The 17,500-nt window shown below is 39.8% G+C and overlaps 1 protein-coding gene and 1 long non-coding RNA gene across 2 annotated transcripts in view; one reads left to right on the forward strand and one right to left on the reverse strand.

Moving 5' to 3' along the window:
* The window catches only part of LOC138975582 (protein N-terminal glutamine amidohydrolase-like), a 570,098-nt gene that overhangs the window by 391,883 nt on the left and 160,715 nt on the right, over window positions 1–17,500 (forward strand). The gene's annotated exons all lie outside the window — the stretch shown is intronic.
* LOC138975587 (uncharacterized) lies at window positions 6,333–7,097 on the reverse strand. The gene is made up of 2 exons (XR_011458688.1): window positions 6,655–7,097; window positions 6,333–6,472 (listed from the first exon to the last, which is right to left on the reverse strand). It is a non-coding gene; the product is annotated as an uncharacterized lncRNA (long non-coding RNA).

The following is a 17,500-nucleotide window of genomic DNA, read 5'->3' on the forward strand; positions in this document are numbered from 1 at the left end:
AGTTTACGATTGCTTCGTGCGTCTTTGTTTCTTGACCAGTACTCTTGATTGTGGTACCGTTGTGTTCCTAAGACTCTGACACTTGCCTTTGATATGAAGCTCACTGTGTATAACTGGATCAAACACGGTAGTCGCTAATGAATGAAGTAATAAGGTGTCTTTTCCGAGTAAGGTACAAATAGCGACTAATTGGAAATTGGAAGTGAGGTGGGTATCACTGCAACAGTTGGTCTACATCCTTATGTACAATTGTTACACGAACTAGCAACATATTCGCCTTGTTTAATTAACACCCCCCCCCCCCCCTCTCTCCACCACCCCCCTCCCCCGCGCCGCTTACCCTACCTTTTAACATGAACAGTAAGGTGTGTGTTTTTCTAAAGATGCCCACTACTCGTCAATGACATATATACCCAACAGACGTTCTTGTTCTCGATATTCGGGTTCAGTACTGACTGTACATAATTATGTCCTCTAATTTTTTGTAATGTTGTCTATATTTTGAACGCTAATGTGCAGAATATACCTGCGCAGTTTCAGCGGCACAGACGACGCACTGCCTATTATTTATGCCGCGATAGGGATTATGACGAATACTTGGCCTGTTTTCGTTTCATGCAACGTGTAGCGGGCTGGGATAATCTGCAGTGCGTCGTCGGTCCTGCTGAAGTTACATTATATGTGAGCGGAGCCCCTTACATCGGTTTGTTTCTTAGCAGTTTTTACAAAGTATCATTCTTTTTCTCAATTGCTTATTACTCTGCTTACTTTGACTTCTCTGCTGTTCTGCCGGATGCCTTTAATTTTCATTTGTTGTTAGATGACGGAATATTTGGGTTTTTTTTTTAAATTTTGTTTTAAACTTTCTTTAGCAGTTAGAACGCATCTATATAAAGGTTACAATTTATTTTTTTCATTTCCAGGAGAGAAATCGAGAGACAACCGAAAACAAGAAAGACAAAACAATGAAAAGCAAGAGTGGAGACATCTGCAGCAGGAGAAGAGAGCAAGGTAGAAACAAAACCTGTTCCGTTTCGACAATGTATCTATTTGTTTGTTTGCTAAACGCCCAGCCGACCACGAAGGGCCATATCAGGGCGGTGCTGCTTTGACATATAACGTGCGCCACACACAAGACAGAAGTCGCAGCACAGGCTTCATGTCTCACCGTCACATTATTCTGACACCGGATCAACCAGTCCTAGACTAACCCCATAATGCCAGACGCCAGGCGGAGCAGCCACTAGATTGCCAATTTTAAAGTCTTAGGTATAACCCGGCCGGGGTTCGAACCCACGACCTCCCGATCACGGGGCGGACGCCTTACCACTAGGCCACCGTTCGACATCAATATTTTGAGAACAATAACAAGATCAATAACAATCGCAAGAACAAACATTTCAGTGTCCATTCAAATGAATTCATTCAAATGAATTCATTAATTTTGTCAGCACATCTAAACTAAACTTACATTTTAGTAAACGGATTATTAAGACATTCATAAAACAATAACAAATAAACACACGAGTCTTTGTATTCATAAACAATTTACAACATGAAATACACGATGAAGTTTAGTGTGTCGATGACTATGTCTGTGTTTCCCCATTCGTTCTCTATTTTTGGCGTCCTCTCTTGTCCGATTGGCCCTTTCTTTCTTTCTTTCTTTATTTGGTGTTTAACGTCGTTTTCAACCATTCAAGGTTATATCGCGACGGAGGGAAGGGGGGAGATGGGATAGAGCCACTTGTCAATTGTTTCTTGTTCACAAAAGCACTAATCAAAAAATTGCTCCAGGGGCTTGCAACGTAGTACAATATATTACCTTACTGGGAGAATGCAAGTTTCCAGTACAAAGGACTTTTTTTAAAATACTGCTTGACTAAAATCTTTACAAACATTGACTATATTATATACAAGAAAAACATAACAAGGGTAAAAGGAGAAACAGAATCCGTTAGTCGCCTCTTACGACATGCTGGGGAGCATCGGGTAAATTCTTCCCCCTAACCCGCGGGGGGTCCGATTGGCCCGTCTCCATCTGTTCATTCGTCGAAACACTGTTTCTCGCATGATCGTTTTTACGTTTTGTAAGATTAAAAGACTTTGGCAAGGAAATTGAAATTGGCAAGGAATACGCAATAGTAAATTAAATACAACAACAGCATAGTAACGACTAGATAAAACCAAGGACTGTACAGTGAAACCCCCTTTTTAAGACACCCCCCCTCCCCCCCTCCCCGTTTCAAGACTCCCTCGCTTTTAAGGCCTGCTTTTCTCAGAGTGTCTTTTTAAGTCTAACAAGGAGGGTTACACTGTTCTTTTTTCTCACTCGATCGTTTTGCGTGCGGTAGGATTAAGAGACTGATTTGAGAGTGGTCGGAGATGACAGACCCTCGCAAGACGCGCTCATCAATCGAGTGACTGAGCACGGGACAGTCGGGGGTTTACCGCTTTCGTTTTACCCTCCGGGATCCCAGGTACTGTACTGGATACATTTCGGACCCGCTTGACCGTACACGCGGCGCTTGGATGTGACAATTCGTGTTAAAACTGAGGTTGCAGGTGTCAGAGACATTCTATCTATGTCTCTGCAGGTGTGAACTGATTGTGGATACATTATTTTCTGCTCATATTCGTAAAAAGTCACATTGCATGAAGTGTTTGTGTTTGGTGTGTGTTGGGGATGGGGGTAATGACGGGGGGATAGTGTGGGGAATGGGGGTGAGGGATGGGCAGGTGGGATGGAGGTCCTCGATTAGGAGGAACTTTGCAATAATCTGTTCTAGGAGGTAAATTTGAATATGAATGCAGGAAATCACAGTTATTATACCAACCACAGACTGAGTCCCAGCTGATAACTTTCAGGCTGGGAGAACTAAAAACATGTGCATGCGAGGAGTGTTACTTTGTATTGTAGGAAATAATAGTTTCATACCAGTCGCTTACCCACCCAGAAAGAACACATAACGTCTCTGGTCGTTGTCGTCGTTGTTAATACTGGTTGAAGTGGTTGGGAAATGGTGATGGTGGTGGTGGTATAGTTTGATTTCTGGTTGACATCAAACAGAGGAGGAGATGACAGAAACTGTGTAGTAGGCTGTTGTACAAGAAACTAAGTGAGTAAGCAAAGAACAGAAGGGGTAGAAAGTAGCCCTCTTGCGGTATTTCCTTTCTGTAAATAAGAGTAAGTCCGGGGCCACCGGTAGATCACACGCGCTGTCGGTCTTTGTGGATGACCGCCCCTGAACAAAGGCCCGTAATTCTCGTCTTCTCTGGCCCGAGAGTTAAAGGACCAGACCACGCTGTTTTAAAGGTTATTAGAACCACTAACCGATGACTGAAGGTTAGAGAAATGCACCTAAAGATTCCAAAAATGTAAAGAAATTCACCGATTCGTAGCTTAATCATTGTGATTTAATTAAAAACGTTCCGCCAAATTCGTCTGCTAAACGAGACTTCGAAATGGCCGCCAGTAGACGAGAACCGGCTGTGACGTCACTTAGTGTTTGGAAACCGAAAGTTACAGCTTACGCTCAAGTGGGCGTTTGCCTAAATCGAGCATCAACAGCACGCCGAAGGAATGCGCACGGCTGCTGATAGCTATGAAGTATAGAAAAAAGGTTCAGGCATCAGTTGTCACCTTTTTCCGATGGGCTTACAACTTCTGCAGGAAGACTGATTAACTGGAAACGGCCAACACGATGTGCTGTGTTTCGCGACACTTTCTTCCAATGCGAACGCAGTTAAGCCGGCAAGAAAACCTGGCACACACAAAACAGCTGTTGCCTAACGCAGTTCCAGTTCCGACAATTGTTGACCACTCACAGGAGGTCAGAAACCGGATACCAATGTCATCAGAACGATCTGCTTTCACTAAACGCAGACGAAAGGAAGTGAGTACATGTATACTGAATGTGTTCTGTAAGGGATAGGGGTTCAGTGTCACTGGGCGTTTTTGTCAGACTGACAGTATTTGTAGTGGAATGGCATCTGTTCCTAATTTTAAGCACATGTGTTAAGATTACAGATTAAAACATATATATCTGTTACTACATGTCCGTCCCCATGCACCCACCTTAAAGTTCCCTCTCTCTCTCCCTCTTTTACACTCACCTGGGTAATCGATGAGTCTCAGGTTTAATCATTGTCCGTCCATATACACATAGACATTCACACAAACACACACACGTTGTTATAGTTGTTATCTAATTCAGTGTTGTATTAAATAGATAAAGAAATCGTTAATACAGCAAGCTTGCATGAATAATTTGCTGTTGTCCTTTTTTTCAGATCAGGTTCTGTAATACAGTAATTATAATTAATACAAGTACAAATTCATGTTTGCAGTCATACTCATAGTGTGTGAGTGTGTGTGTGTGTGTGTGTGTGTGTGTGTGTGTGTGTGTGTGTGTGTGTGTGTGTGAAAAGCACTTTGATACTTAAAACATCTGTGTTATTTGATTTTATTACAAAACTGCAGTCAGAATATTAAGCAGACCTATTCCAACAATACATTTTGATCAGCAGTAAATGTAATGTCAAATTATGAACAACAATCATGTGAGCAGATATATCTAACAGAAACAAATAGTCTAGCAAAATAATACAACCAAGTACATGTGTGGACATCATCATCCACATAAAAAAATTGATTGTAGGAAGAGCACTCTGTGTTATTACCACTGCTTCAGTCAAACTGCCAGTTCAACTTTATCTCTGTGGGTTGTTTTTTTTCTCTCAGAGTAACATGGGGAAAAAAAACCTTTAAAAAACTTGCATGCTACAGAGCTGGATTGTTTCTAGTGATCATGCAGCATGATTTATCCGCATAGAAAACTACTGAAACACCTAAACAGAAATAACAATGTCTACAGAAAAAACCCACTGTTTGATTGCTGTCTGTAGTACTCCTCTTGCTAACAGTGGCATTAAAATAATTAAAACTAAGCTATGCTCTCTTGGGGGGGAAAAAGTGCTCTAAGTACTTTTTGTGTCTACATAGGCAAAACAAAACTATGCAATGTTTCAGATTTCCTGACCCACCCTATGTTTTTCCTCCTTATCCTGGACTATTTTGGACTCTTACAAAAATGTAGGCTACTTCAAAAATGACAAATTTTAATTTTGCAGGCTTACAAGGAAATTGACTCTTCTCTTACAACCAGAATACACCATGATTTCAAGCAAATAAAAAACTACATGCACCTGAGAAAAAAAACCCTTTAATTCAAGAAGTTAGACCTCCTAACCCCAGCTTTTCAATTCAATTCAATACGTTGTTGATGTTGATTATGGAGCTTAACGTCCTCCCAGGTAACTAGGGACCTATATTGGGGCATGATTTTTTATACAATGTTAAAAGTGTAGGGTGTAATGGGGGGGAGGGGGACTGGAGGGTGACGGGGTGTAGTCGCTAATAAATTTAAAGGTGCGTTTATTATCTAATATACCAGACATTTTGTTTTGGCTGGTGTACAGAATAACATCACATAAAATCGCACTCGTAAAACATACAAAACACATAAAATGTACACATCAGTACACACATAACCCAAACCACACATATCCATACCAGCACCATCACACACATATCCACATACATACTCTAGTTTGTACATTATAAAAATAAATACATTATGATTAATATCATTACTAGTCAACTTAAATTAAGGCTCAAAATAGGTCTTAAGATGGATGTTATTTAGTGTAATGAAGAGATTATAAAAACCAAAAAAAAGCTATGAGAAAGAAAGTATGAAAGAATGATGCCCTTTCTCCGGTGAAAGTTCTGCTGATTGTGGTAACTTTTTTTTCTGTCTAAAACAGGCATCAGGTTAACTGAACGAGCTGTTTGAGGGGGTGGTGATCCTAACACTGGCCTATGGCAACACTGGCCTATGGCAGCTACAACAAAGCTCTGCATACACAGCAAGACTACAATGCAACAGTGCCCAGACTTTGACTGCTACAGGCTGCTTTCCCATGCAAAGTACAAATGCAAGTGTCCATAAACCAGGGTTTAATACAAAGTCATGTAGTATGTGAGTGAGTTCTGATGAAAAAGTGATTGTGTTGTAATATTGGTTATTACTGAGTGTTGATGTTACAATGATTACATTATAAAAACAACAACAGAACAATGTGAAGAGCAAACTTCTTCTGTGGGCATGCAAGTGAGTTAATCTTGTGTGTGTGTGTGTGAAACTATATGTGACTGAGTGTTACAAATTTAAATGACAACAGTTTTCTTGATAGCCTTTAAAAACAACAACAAATACATACATTTAACAATCAAACAAATATAGGCACCTCAAAAAAAGTTGTATGTACACCTTCGTGGCTGGTGATGCATTCTTGCTCCCCTGCAAGTTTTCATTCTACAATGTACCTCAGGCTAGCTTCCTCTCTCTCTCAAATCTGCCCCTCCCACACAATACAACAGGTACAGTGGCCACTCTGACACCAGTCTCTGAAATAATCAAGAACAGTTAAAACTGCGATGAGCTGTTGTTCTTTTACTCGTGAATGCAATGCATGAACACTTAAACAATATCCCACTTATTCGCGAGTGCGTTGACAAGGCGAGAGTGAAAAAATAGCACAGACTCGAAAGCAGACGATAAGTTCAGCACAGAGAGCGGGCGTGTTTACCTTTGATCGCTGAGACAAACAGTGTCGCAATTTTCATCGTCACTGTTTCACTACTGCTGGAAGTGGCCTCCACCCTCATCTTTCATGCTTGATTCGAGGAGAGAAACCGGTAGTTCGAACATGTACGGTTCAATTTCGTCTGCAGTTACGCTTGTTGTCATGTTGGTAAACAACCATCTCCACACGGTGTGACGTCACGGATAATTTATTCATAAGCCAGTCTCGCGAAGATCACGCGGCACAATGGCGGGTCGTTTTGGAGAAGAAATCCGTCGCTTCGGTCACAAAATTCGTCGGATTACGGCCTTAGAAGATTCCGAAGTAAACCAAACATTGTTGAAGACGGTAAGAAAGTGGTTTTCTAACTAACTGCAAACATCGGGAAGTGTTCGGTCGCGCAGGAACACGATTCGAAGCGTTTTTGACGCTAAAACAGCGTGGTCTGGTCCTTTACCTGCCACTCCAAGAATGTTTTCCACCCCGCTAAATCCGTACCGATTGTTTAAAAAATACACTTTCGTCAGCCGCGCAAGAAGAGGTTGTTATGTATGTAAGTAGCCGAGGACTTAATAGTTGTCTAAACCGGTTTCTGCTGATCACAGAGACAGCTGTTGAGGTCCGTGTTTGGGGATGACTTTTGGACTGCGATTTTGATCTTCCTCACAGACAAGATCAGGGGATATCAAAGATCATCTTTAAACAAGTCGCGTAAGGCGAAAATACAATATTTAGTCAAGTAGCTGTCGAACTCACAGAATGAAACTGAACGCAATGCCATTTTTCAGCAAGACCGTATACTCGTAGCATCGTCAGTCCACCGCTCATGGCAAAGGCAGTGAAATTGACAAGAAGAGCGGGGTAGTAGTTGCGCTAAGAAGGATAGCACGCTTTTCTGTACCTCTCTTTGTTTTAACTTTCTGAGCGTGTTTTTAATCCAAACATATCATATCTATATGTTTTTGGAATCAGGAACCGACAAGGAATAAGATGAAAGTGTTTTTAAATTGATTTGGACAATTTAATTTTGATAATAATTTTTATATATTTAATTTTCAGAGCTTGTTTTTAATCCGAATATAACATATGTATATGTTTTTGGAATCAGCAAATGATGGAGAATAAGATAAACGTAAATTTGGATCGTTTAAAATTTTTGTTTTTTTGTTTTTACAATTTTCAGATTTTTAATGACCAAAGTCATTAATTAATTTTTAAGCCACCAAGCTGAAATGCAATACCGAAGTCCGGGCTTCGTCGAAGATTACTTGACCAAAATTTCAACCAATTTGGTTGGAAAATGAGGGCCGCGTGACAGTGCCGCCTCAACTTTCACGAAAAGCCGGATATGACGTCATCAAAGACATTTATCAAAAAAATGAAAAAAACGTTCGGGGATTTCATACCCAGGAACTCTCATGTCAAATTTCATAAAGATCGGTCCAGTAGTTTAGTCTGAATCGCTCTACACACACACATGCACACACAGAGACACACAGACACACGCACATACACCACGACCCTCGTTTCGATTCCCCCTCGATGTTAAAATATTTAGTCAAAACTTGACTAAATATAAAAAGATGTACTTTAAAAGAGAGAGAGAGAGAGAGAGAGAGAGAGAGAGAGAGAGAGAGAGAGAGAGAGAGGGGGGGGGTCCCACCTGAATATTTTATTGTAATTACCAATGTCAAACTAAAGTTAAACATTGCCCTCGAATTTATTTTGATATATACAGAAAAAGAACAACATGTGGATAACTCGACTCATCATCTTTGGAACGTCTCAGGTTCTAGAACATACTTGTTTTAAAGCATTAGTAAAGCTGTTTGAATGATGTATCCGTATTTACTTACACACTGATCGTGATTTTGCTGACCAGCTCGATATCAACCCACACGAACACATTATATTTGACCTTTCAAATAGCCGAGAGGTTTATGAACACCACATTTAGCTAATTCCGTTGCTGTTTCCATTGTACTTCGAGTCCGAAAACGACGTTAAACACCAAATAAAGAAAGAAAGAACTTCGATTCCGGACTGTTCTCCGAGTCTTCTGTTATACAACTTTCGTAGTTGATTTGTGCTATTGGGGGGTCTCCTATCCCCCAACATCAACGTCATGTTACAGTTCATTATTATTTATCTCTTTGTGGTTGAAAAACAAAAGATATCTGTACTCACCGATACAAGAACAGCACAAGACAGTACGAATTTTCGCTTATGTAAGCTTCATCGGGAACAAACAAACACAAAAGGCAACAAAAAGCAGACGCAACACGGAACGAACAAGGTTTGAAAAGAATATGGAGGTGAAACACAAAAAAGGGAAGGAACTTGGTATCTTAGTATTTATGGCAATCCGAATGGTGCAAAAGTCCCTTTTAGCTCTTGATGTCTAAATAACACATTATTTAGCTAAATAACGCGTTATTTAGCTAAACAATGCTTTATTTAGCTATATCATGCATTATTTAGCTAAATAATGCATTGTTTAAATTAAACAATGCATTATTTACAGATACAGAAAAAAGAGAGCCCAGAGCACTAAATAATGCATTGTTTAGCATAAATAAGAGATTGTGTTTGTAAATAACTCATTATTTATAAATAATTACGCGTTTTCTCTAAACAATATATTATATGTAAATAAAGTGTTATTTAAATAAATAAAATATTATTTAGATAAATAAAATATTATTTATCTAAATAAAATATTATTTAGATAAATAAAATATTATATGTAAATAAAATATTATTTATCTAAATAAAATATTATTTATCTAAATAAAATATTATTTAGATAAATAATTTATTATTTAGATAAATAATTTATTATTTAGATAAATAATTTATCATTTAGATAAATAATTTATTATTTACTGTTTTTGCCTTGAAATAGTATTATTACACTAAATAATGCTTTATATAGCTATATAATAGGTTTCCGCTATATAATTCATGATTTGGTAAATAATACATTATATACCGTAAATAAAATATTATATACCGTAAACAATTCATTGTTTAGCGCATCGCGAAGCCGTTTTTTCTCTTGTTGTTTTTTTCCACGTGTTTCCGTGGATCCACGAGAGCTCTGTTGATTCTCAAACTGACCAATCAGACAACTAGCATCTGTACACTAATTAAAGTCCCATTGTTGAGTGTGACGAAAACTCGTGGTGACGATTTTAAAACATGTTGGGTCACGCATGGTCCAATCTTACATGGTCCAATCTTACATGGTCCAACCTTACATGGTCCAACCTTACATGGTCCAATCTTACATGGTCCAACCTTACATGGTCCAACCTTACATGGTCCAATCTTACATGGTCCAATCTTGCATGGTCCAATCTTGCATGGTCCAACCTTACATGGTCCAATCTTACATGGTCCAACCTTACATGGTCCAACCTTACATGGTCCAATCTTACATGGTCCAATCTTACATGGTCCAACCTTACATGGTTCAACCTTACATGGTCCAATCTTACATGGTCCAATCTTGCATGGTCCAATCTTACATGGTCCAACCTTGCATGGTCCAACCTTGCATGGTCCAATCTTACATGGTCCAACCTTACATGGTCCAACCTTACATGGTCCAACCTTACATGGTCCAACCTTACATGGTCCAATCTTACATGGTCCAATCTTGCATGGTCCAATCTTGCATGGTCCAACCTTGCATGGTCCAATCTTACATGGTCCAACCTTACATGGTCCAACCTTACATGGTCCAACCTTACATGGTCCAATCTTACATGGTCCAATCTTGCATGGTCCAATCTTACATGGTCCAACCTTGCATGGTCCAATCTTACATGGTCCAATCTTACATGGTCCAACCTTACATGGTCCAACCTTACATGGTCCAACCTTACATGGTCCAATCTTACATGGTCCAACCTTACATGGTCCAACCTTGCATGGTCCAATCTTACATGGTCCAATCTTACATGGTCCAACCTTACATGGTCCAATCTTACATGGTCCAATCTTACATGGTCCAACCTTACATGGTCCAACCTTACATGGTCCAACCTTACATGGTCCAATCTTACATGGTCCAATCTTGCATGGTCCAATCTTGCATGGTCCAACTTTGCATGGTCCAACTTTACATGGTCCAACCTTACATGGTCCAACCTAGCATGGTCCAACCTTGCATGGTCCAACCTTACATGGTCCAATCTTACATGGTCCAATCTTACATGGTCCAACCTTGCATGGTCCAATCTTACATGGTCCAACCTTACATGGTCCAACCTTACATGGTCCAACCTTACATGGTCCAATCTTACATGGTCCAACCTTACATGGTCCAATCTTGCATGGTCCAATCTTGCATGGTCCAACCTTGCATGGTCCAATCTTGCATGGTCCAATCTTACATGGTCCAACCTTACATGGTCCAACCTTACATGGTCCAATCTTACATGGTCCAACCTTACATGGTCCAACCTTGCATGGTCCAATCTTACATGGTCCAATAATATATATGGACCATGTAAGATTGGACCATGTAAGGTTGGACCATGTAAGATTGGACCATGTAAGGTTGGACCATGCAAGATTGGACCATGTAAGGTTGGACCATGTAAGGTTGGACCATGTAAGATTGGACCATGCAAGGTTGGACCATGCAAGGTTGGACCATGCAAGGTTGGACCATGTAAGATTGGACCATGCAAGATTGGACCATGTAAGATTGGACCATGTAAGGTTGAACCATGTAAGGTTGGACCATGTAAGGTTGGACCATGTAAGATTGGACCATGTAAGGTTGGACCATGTAAGGTTGGACCATGTAAGATTGGACCATGTAAGGTTGGACCATGTAAGGTTGGACCATGTAAGGTTGGACCATGCAAGGTTGGACCATGTAAGATTGGACCATGCAAGATTGGACCATGCAAGATTGGACCATGTAAGATTGGACCATGTAAGGTTGGACCATGTAAGGTTGGACCATGTAAGATTGGACCATGTAAGGTTGGACCATGTAAGGTTGGACCATGTAAGGTTGGACCATGTAAGATTGGACCATGTAAGATTGGACCATGCAAGGTTGGACCATGTAAGGTTGGACCATGTAAGGTTGGACCATGTAAGGTTGGACCATGTAAGGTTGGACCATGTAAGGTTGGACCATGCAAGGTTGGACCATGCAAGGTTGGACCATGTAAGATTGGACCATGCAAGATTGGACCATGTAAGATTGGACCATGTAAGGTTGGACCATGTAAGGTTAGACCATGTAAGGTTGGACCATGTAAGATTGGACCATGCAAGGTTGGACCATGCAAGATTGGACCATGCAAGATTGGACCATGTAAGGTTGGACCATGTAAGGTTGGACCATGTAAGATTGGACCATGTAAGGTTGGACCATGTAAGGTTGGACCATGTAAGGTTGGACCATGTAAGATTGGACCATGCAAGGTTGGACCATGCAAGGTTGGACCATGTAAGATTGGACCATGCAAGATTGAACCATGTAAGATTGGACCATGTAAGGTTGGACCATGTAAGATTGGACCATGTAAGGTTGGACCATGTAAGGTTGGACCATGTAAGGTTGGACCAAGTAAGATTGGACCATGTAAGATTGGACCATGTAAGGTTGGACCATGTAAGATTGGACCATGTAAGGTTGGACCATGTAAGGTTGGACCATGTAAGGTTGGACCATGTAAGATTGGACCATGTAAGATTGGACCATGCAAGGTTGGACCATGCAAGGTTGGACCATGTAAGATTGGACCATGCAAGATTGGACCATGTAAGATTGGACCATGTAAGGTTGGACCATGTAAGGTTGGACCATGTAAGGTTGGACCATGTAAGGTTGGACCATGTAAGATTGGACCATGTAAGATTGGACCATGCAAGGTTGGACCATGCAAGGTTGGACCATGTAAGATTGGACCATGCAAGATTGGACCATGTAAGATTGGACCATGTAAGGTTGAACCATGTAAGGTTGGACCATGTAAGATTGGACCATGTAAGATTGGACCATGTAAGGTTGGACCATGTAAGGTTGGACCATGTAAGATTGGACCATGTAAGATTGGACCATGCGTGACCCAACATGTTTTAAAATCGTCACCACGAGTTTTCGTCACACTCAACAATGGGACTTTAATTAGTGTACAGATGCTAGTTGTCTGATTGGTCAGTTTGAGAATCAACAGAGCTCTCGTGGATCCACGGAAACACGTGGAAAAAAACAACAAGAGAAAAAACGGCTTCGCGATGCGCTAAACAATGAATTGTTTACGGTATATAATATTTTATTTACGGTATATAATGTATTATTTACCAAATCATGAATTATATAGCGGAAACCTATTATATAGCTATATAAAGCATTATTTAGTGTAATAATACTATTTCAAGGCAAAAACAGTAAATAATAAATTATTTATCTAAATAATAAATTATTTATCTAAATAATAAATTATTTATCTAAATAATAAATTATTTATCTAAATAATATTTTATTTAGATAAATAATATTTTATTTAGATAAATAATATTTTATTTACATATAATATTTTATTTATCTAAATAATATTTTATTTAGATAAATAATATTTTATTTATCTAAATAATATTTTATTTATTTAAATAACACTTTATTTACATATAATATATTGTTTAGAGAAAACGCGTAATTATTTATAAATAATGAGTTATTTACAAACACAATCTCTTATTTATGCTAAACAATGCATTATTTAGTGCTCTGGGCTCTCTTTTTTCTGTATCTGTAAATAATGCATTGTTTAATTTAAACAATGCATTATTTAGCTAAATAATGCATGATATAGCTAAATAAAGCATTGTTTAGCTAAATAACGCGTTATTTAGCTAAATAATGTGTTATTTAGACATCAAGAGCTAAAAGGGACTTTTGCACCATTCGGATTGCCATAAGTATTGGGGTTAGTTTTCTTAGTTTTCTCTTTCGGATTATTTCACTTTTATGTCATTCTCGACAAAATCGTTTAACAACAAATCTAAACGTGGGAGCTCTCCCCTCGAGCCCTCTTTCTGCCCTACTGAATCTGTCATGTGTATGTGAAATTAAATCTAGCCCATAGGGAATAGATTCTATTTTCCTGAGATACAAGAGATAATAAATAAACCTTTCAGATTGTTTCAGTTCAATTAATTTTAATTGATTTCAGATGACTTTATTAATTGAATGAGGTACATACAGACATTTTCTTTTTAGCTCGTACACAAGATTACGTCACATAAAAAACACAGGTTAACTCTCAGACACATCCACTCCAAACTCTCACTTAAAAATATAGGATTAGATCAGAATCAATATTCAATTCAGGACCTACTATACAACAATGGAACTTATATACTCTCTTCACAAACACACATCTGCACAGACACATATTTAAAGATAAGAATGACAAATTCAAAACATACAACAATCATACTTATATACTTGTAAAGGACCTAGAGCCATAGGTTAGGCACTTAAGAATGTCCAGTTATTATTATTATTATACTCTTTTCACACATGCACATCAGCACAAAAACATATCAAAATCGTGTTTTTTGTGTGTTTGAACTTGCAATTATGGCGTATTCGCAGAAGAGAGGCATTGTAAAGATCTCAGTTGAAGTTAAAACGAAATCGAGTATCGAATAATGTTGATCATTTCTTTGACTCGTAGCTGGAAGGTGACATTGAAGAAACGCGTCTGGCCTGGAAGGGGGTGGGGTAGGGGGTTAACTAAACAAAAAGGTCTGTTTCTGTCCCAAACTACTGTCTGAGATAGGACTCCTTTAAGTGTAACACACCGACAGCTTTTTTTGCAATGGTAATACATCGTGATCCAAGCCGGACACATAAGAACTCAGACACACCCATTTACATCTGTGATCCTTATACCAGGTCCACGCTATGTCCCTTTACGAACAGCAGCCATCGCGCGGCAATGAGCCACGCTTTTCTCCCTCTCATCTACGTATAGATCTACATCTGTGTCCAGACCCTCTGGTCCATGTCATACCTCTTGTCCAGCCCAGCGTGGTCATTTCAACCCCAATTAAACAGTCCTCTGCTCCCCCGGCTTCTCTGACCACGCTGTGGCCCTGGCTGGCCGAGCAGCGACAAAAGATTACCTCCCAAGGGGTCACCGGCTAGCTAAGCTGGGGGTGGGGGTGGGGATACGGGGGTAAGGGAATAGAGAGACGGAGAGAGAGGGGGGGTGGTAGGGATATGGGAGATATAAGGACAGAGGGAGAGAGTGAAAGATAAGGGTGAGGGATTGGGATACAACAAGATGAGAAAAGAAGAGAGAAGTAGAGTAGAATACAGGAATGAGAGAGAGAGAGAGAGAGAGAGAGAGAGAGAGAGAGAGAGAGAGAGAGAGAGAGAGAGAGAGAGAGAGAGAGACAGAGAGAGAGTATTTGGTTTTAAGTTTGTTTTGTTTTTTCTCAGCTATATATTTTCGTTGACAAAAACTGAAAAGGGTTGAAGGGTTTACAGAGCGACTGGTGAAATTTAATAGCAAGAATTCTTGATCCAATGCACCGTCCTCAACTATCTTCTTTCAAAGGAAATATCTGTCTATTCTGAAGTTCAGTTCTCCGACTGGAATACGCCTGCAAGTGCATGGTACAGATACACGGTTAAGAATGAAACTGGTCTGTTATGTCTCTAATAAACAAAAGAGTGGTCTGTATCCCAATTTTAATGTCCAAAATCACCCGTCAGTGTTTCTGAAGGTATCGACAAACTTCCGAAATACCACCCACTCCCCCCTCAGAAATGGACTGCAAGTTCATCTGATTTTATTTGTGACGGATTTTTCGAGACGAAAGGGATATATGCATAGCGTTCTCTACTAAGATCGCCATGGATATATGTTTATTCTGCGCACGCTCATATGATGTTATATCGAATCAGGAATGTGAGAGTTTGGGGTTTGGGATAATTATTTGTTGTAACGCACTAATCCACCACTCAAAACGACTTTTATAACCTGCTCGTTTATTGTTCAAAATGATATCCGAAATCCAAATCTTTCTCTTTAAACAGAGTTGTACAAAAATGTATAGTGGCCAATTTGATTGGTCAAGACATTAATCATCACAACTATCAAAACTGACATCACGTTAGTGTTATACCAAAACGACCCTTAGCAAAATTCTTCCTGAAGAAGTGTGAAAGAGATTCCAATGTAATGTTTTCTTCAATTTTTCAATATTGTTTTAACTTTCAATAACACTGGGGGTAGTAAAAAAAAGACGATGGTATAACTTTGGTGTATGTTCTCTAGAAATAGCGCCAAAGTATGGCAGCATTCTAGCGTCAGAAGTCTCCTTTCTAAGCATCTTGTAAAGTACAGATAGTTTATCAGTATTCTTTGTGATTGTGTGAGAACAACAAAGATAGTATTATGTTTCTTATAATCATTTTTAACTCTCATTTTCTGTTGTAACTAAAGGTGTTAACTACAATTATTTTGCAAGATTCGGTAGTTTTCCTTGCGCAATTATCTGCGACAGTCAAGAAAACCACAACCAAGACCTTAGCATAGCATCTTTTGGGCAGTAGTATGCCGTCATACCAACATGATCGAGGGGAGAGTGAGTGATGTTTTTTCTTTTCTTTGACGGACGTGGCTACCGAGTTGACCCGCTGTACGTCACAAGCTGTGGCGGTCAGTGTGTGTGTGTGTACAGCCTGTAAACAGACCCTGCCTCTTTTCGCCTCTCCCCGCTTCCTTACATGGTCATTTTGGGATACGTGGGCCCGGGGAGGGCGCATTAACCTAAAGCCACGTGTCTCTTTCCCTGGCCTGACCCTTGCATGTCCAAGCCTGGGACTTGCCAAGCTTAGAAGGGGGATGGGGGGGGGGGGGTGTTGAGTTGTAGGTTGTGTCCATGGTGGGTTTTGAAGTTGTAAAGGAGTTTGAAAGAATAAATGCGGAGAGAGAAAGAGAAAGAGAGAGACAGACAGATGGGCTGACTGAGAGAGAAAGAGAGAGAGAGAGAGAGAGAGAGAGAGAGAGAGAGAGAGAGAGAGAGAGAGAGATGGAAAGAGAGAGAGATGGAAAGAGACAGACAGAGAAAAATGGACAAAGAAAATAGAGAGAGAGAGAGAGAGAAACAGAGAGAGACAGAGAGAGACAGAGAGAGAGACAGACAGACAGTTAGATAGACATACAGTGGGACAGACAGACAGACAGACAGATAAAGGTAGAGACACGAAGAAAAAGAGAGGGAGTTAGTATAACAGTAGTTGTGATGCCTGAAAGACATTGTTAGAATCATATTACTCTTCATGTTCCTTTCGTCACACTGTACCTAACTTGAAGGTACATTCTGCTAAACGTACTTCAATTTTAAGCACAGTTTTCCATTGAGAAAAGGCTCCAGACTCGGTGCAAATAAAATGAGTCAATCAGTCTTTTTCTGTAATCACGTCGTATATTCGGCTATACCGCGAGCGCGCTGAAACAAAGCGATGTCGCCAACTTCACGGCAAGTGTCCCCCATTCAAAACAAAATGTGTCTCTTTGAAACCACGTACAGCTTGAATTTATAGCTGTGGGAATGAGTAAGGTTTGTATCTAGTGTGGTTTTCAACAATACATTTACACGTAAATGAACATACGAACCCATTTGCTGTGGATCTGTCCTCCCTCAAGCATATTTGCCCACTTTCATCCCATTATGTTCATTGATGTATCATGCGTTGATATGTGAAATATCACCATTTAAAACGGTCTGTATTGTGCAACAATTAAACGAAAATGAAGCCGTCAAAACTGTGTGGTAGTGAACCGCCGCAACGTCTGGA

The sequence above is a fragment of the Littorina saxatilis genome, linkage group LG9 (genome assembly GCF_037325665.1).
Source record: "Littorina saxatilis isolate snail1 linkage group LG9, US_GU_Lsax_2.0, whole genome shotgun sequence".
NCBI lineage: Eukaryota > Metazoa > Mollusca > Gastropoda > Littorinimorpha > Littorinidae > Littorina > Littorina saxatilis.